This window comes from Physella acuta, unplaced genomic scaffold (assembly GCF_028476545.2).
Source record: "Physella acuta isolate Inbredline_101_S28 unplaced genomic scaffold, ASM2847654v3 ptg001487l, whole genome shotgun sequence".
NCBI lineage: Eukaryota > Metazoa > Mollusca > Gastropoda > Physidae > Physella > Physella acuta.
This window is the reverse complement of record NW_026733002.1, coordinates 192,962-197,584: the sequence shown is the minus strand read 5'-3', so window position 1 is coordinate 197,584 and position 4,623 is coordinate 192,962.

Here is a 4,623-nt window from a genome sequence, read left to right as displayed (position 1 = left end):
TGGTACAATGTCCTGATGATACAATGTCCTGATGATACAATGTCATATCGGTACAATGTCCAGTTGGTGCAATGTCCTGTTGGTACAATGTTCTGTTGGTACAATGTCCTGTTTCTTACAATGTCCTGTTGGTACAATGTCCTGTTGGTACAAAGTCATATCGGTACAATGTCCTGTTGGTACAATGTCCTGTTGGTACAATGTTTTGTTGGTACAATGTCCTGTTGGTACAATGTCCTGTTGGTACAATGTTTTGTTGGTACAATGTCCTGTCGGTACAATGTCCTGTTGGTACAATGTTTTGTTGGTACAATGTCCTGTCTGTACAATGTCCTGTTGGTACAATGTTTTGTTGGTACAATGTCCTGTTGGTACAATGTCCTGTTGGTACAATGTCCTGTTGGTACAATGTCCTGTTGGTACAATGTCCTGTTGGTACAATGTCCTGTGGGTACAATGCCCTGTTGTTACAATGTCCTGTCTTAAGTAAAATGTTTGGAGTGTTATAATAAAAACTTAAGTAAAATGTTTGCAGTGTTAAAAAACGTAAGTAGAAATGTTTGAAGTATTTTGAAATCACCAAAAAAACGACAACAAAAACTGCTTGCACATGTGACACATCTGGCCATTAAAGTAAAGAGAGAATAATTGAAACAATATCTGCCTCGAATGGACGTTATCAAAGCCATTTCTATAAGCTCCAGTGGCGCTGAGTCGCGATGTTATGGATTGCACAGTGCACCAGATGGTTGCTTACATAGTTAACAGTGCACCAGATGGTTGCCTACATAGTTAATCTTGTTTGGAAATTTAAAACGTGATTGTCGGGGCGCACCTGCATGAAGGCTTATCAAATATTTCCTGCCTGTTTAAAACATTGATCGTCACATTGTTTCCTCTTTTCACCATAAGTATAGAGACAATCAATACTAGACCAATCGTTCTCATACTTCACTGTGGAGCCAATCAATACTAGACCAATCGTTCTCATACTTCACTGTGGAGCCAATCAATACTAGACCAATCGTTCTCATACTTCACTGTGGAGCCAATCAATACTAGACCAATCGTTCTCATACTTCACTGTGAGGCCAATCAATACTAGACCAATCGTTCTCATACTTCACTGTGGAGCCAATCAATACTAGACCAATCGTTCTCATACTTCACTGTGGAGCCAATCAATACTAGACCAAGCGCTTTAAAACTTCACTGTGAGACCAATCAATACTAGACCAATCGTTCTCATACTTCACTGTGGAGCCAATCAATACTAGACCAAGCGCTTTAAAACTTCACTGTGAGACCAATCAAAACTAGACCAAGCGCTTTAAAACTTCACTGTGAGACCAATCAATATTGATGACAACACTAATTGATTATTTAACCTTTTACTGGGTTTCATGAAATGAAAAGAAACAGAAAATTTGATTGAATAGAATAACATTGTAAATATGAGTAAAGAATTATTGTTTATGTTCTCCAATGGTTAAATGTAAAAATTTCAGTATAAACTATTCTCGAATGGTCCAATGTCTAATGTAAGTATAAACTATTCTCGAATGGTCCAATGTCTAATGTAAGTATAAACTATTCTCGAATGGTCCAATGTCTAATGTAAGTATAAACTATTCTCGAATGGTCCAATGTCTAATGTAAGTATAAACTATTCTCGAATGGTCCAATGTCTAATGTAAGTATAAACTATTCTCGAATGGTCCAATGTCTAATGTAAGTATAAACTATTCTCGAATGGTCCAATGTCTAATGTAAGTATAAACTATTCTCGAATGGTCCAATGTCTAATGTAAGTATAAACTATTCTCGAATGGTCCAATGTCTAATGTAAGTATAAACTATTCTCGAATGGTCCAATGTCTAATGTAAGTATAAACTATTCTCGAATGGTCCAATGTCTAATGTAAGTATAAACTATTCTCGAATGGTCCAATGTCTAATGTAAGTATAAACTATTCTCGAATGGTCAAATGTCTAATGTAAGTATAAACTATTCTCGAATGGTCAAATGTCTAATGTAAGTATAAACTATTCTCGAATGGCCCAATGTCTAATGTAAGTATAAACTATTCTCGAATGGTCCAATGTCTAATGTAAGTATAAACTATTCTCGAATGGTCCAATGTCTAATGTAAATATAAGCTATTCTCGAATGGTCCAATGTCTAATGTAAGTATAAACTATTCTCGAATGGTCCAATGTCTAACGTAAGTATAAACTATTCTCAAGAAGTTCATTGTAATAAACCGGGAGTGATCTCCCCAAAACTTTCTCGAATATTCTTATATAAAATAACAGGGGATGGGAACTCGGGCAATAGACATGACAAGTGTGAGAGGGTGTGTGGGGCGTGTGGGGTGTGTGGGGTAGCAGACAAGTGTGAGAGGGTGTGTGGGGTAGCAGGCAAGTGTGAGAGGGTGTGTGGGATGTGTGGTGTAGCAGACAAGTGTGAGAGGGTGTGTGGGGTGTGTGGGGTAGCATACAAGTGTGAGAGGGTGTGTGGTGTAGCAGACAAGTGTGTGAGGGTGTGTGGGGTAGCAGCCAAGTGTGAGAGGGTGTGTGGGGTGTGTGGGGTAGCAGACAAGTGTGAGAGGGTGTGTGGGGTGTGTGGGGTAACAGACAAGTGTGAGAGGGTGTGTGGGGTAGCAGACAAGTGTGAGAGGGTGTGTGGGGTGTGTGGGGTAGCAGACAAGTGTGAGAGGGTGTGTGGGGTAGCAGACAAGTGTGAGAGGGTGTGTGGGGTGTGTGGGGTAGCAGACAAGTGTGAGAGGGTGTGTGGGGTAGCAGACAAGTGTGAGAGGGTGTGTGGGGTGTGTGGGGTAGCAGACAAGTGTGAGAGGGTGTGTGGGGTGTGTGGGGTGTGTGGGGTAGCAGACAAGTGTGAGAGGGTGTGTGGGGTGTGTGGGGTGTGTGTGGTAGCAGACAAGTGTGAGAGGGTGTGTGGGGTAGCAGACAAGTGTGAGAGGGTGTGTGGGGTGTGTGTGGTAGCAGACAAGTGTGATAACAGTTTGCAGACGATCCGATGACCCAGATAGAGAGAGCACACCCAAGAGCCATAAATAAGACTAAACTCTTCAACGACTATGGGGAGTTAATCGTTCGAGCCGGTAAGATCAGGAGCAGATAACCGTGGTCATCACTAGCTTGTCACTTGCATTCATGAATAGCATTATCGAGATGAATAGTGGGGGGGGGGGGGGCTTTATTGGGGACGCGAAAACCCAGGGAGAAAACACAGCGGTTCAAACAATGGCCCACTTCAAGATGATACATAGTAGAGTTTGATCATCATCATGATGGTTTAGGTTCAGCTAGTCAGATCCTATCCAAAGTAAACCACCTACATGACATTAGACATAGTGAGCTTAGAAAAGACCTCAAGTAAACCAGCAAGAAGGCGTGAGAAATAGTGAGCTTAGAAAAGACGTGAGCTTAGAAAAGACGTGAGCTTAGAAAAGACGTGAGCTTAGAGAAGACGAGCTGTTTGAAGAGACCAGACGGGACGCTGGTGGCTCGGTGCATCAGATAAAGGGCCAGTGCAATCAGAATTTACATGAAAATTGTCTCCCCTCTGTAGCTTTGCCACTCTGCTCAATGCATGTTATTGCTTGCCTATTTGTCTCTATGCTAAACTCGCCTTGTTCGTGTCGTCAATGTCCATTATTTTAATTTATATCATTCGTTATCTCACCGGCTAGAGCTAGCGGACATCTATTCTGGTCTGGGTACTCTCCCTGGTGATGGGGGGGGGGTTAAAATTAGCTTTTTATAATGGTTAAAACACACGTCACAATTGGTAGTGTTGACAGGATAGAAACAAAACACAACACAAGGAGTAATTATCACACGGTTGGGGGGGGGGGGGGGGTCGTCCATAAATGACGTCACACTCGTAGGGGGGGGGGGGGGTTCCATAATTTTGTGACGGTGTGTGATGAGGGGAGGGGGTTCAGATGGTGTGACGTCACTTTTTTGCATTATAAAAAAAATGTTAGAAAAGGAGTTTTAGTCGTTATTTCGCGATTTAGAAAACGGTTTTAATAAATTGTAATAGGAATGGATCAAAATACTCTAAGTTGACAGAGTTCAGACAAGATTTTGGAAAAAAAAATATCGATGTTATAAGAAAGATTCAATAGCAATTTTGAAGGGGGTTGTAGGCTAAGGTGTGACGTCATTTTAGGGGGGGTCTGGCTTTATGTGACGACGTGTGACGGAGGGGAGGGGGGGAGGTAAAAATCGTCAAAAAAGCGTGACGTCATTTATGGATGACCTTTTACAAACACACACACACACACACACACACACACATATATATATATATATATATATATATATATATATATATATATATATATATATATATATATATATATATATATATATATATATATATATATATATATAGGTAGGTAGGTAGGTAGGTACTTAAAAAAACAGCAGACAAAGTAAATCATTTGAATGTTATCCTAACGAGTCTCATTGAATTTCATTTGAGCATTATAGAGAATTTACTCCCTCAGTCCTCTACTCAATTAGCATTCTACTACCTCAGTCCTCAATTAGCATTCTATTCCCTCAGTCCTCTACTCAATTAGCATTCTA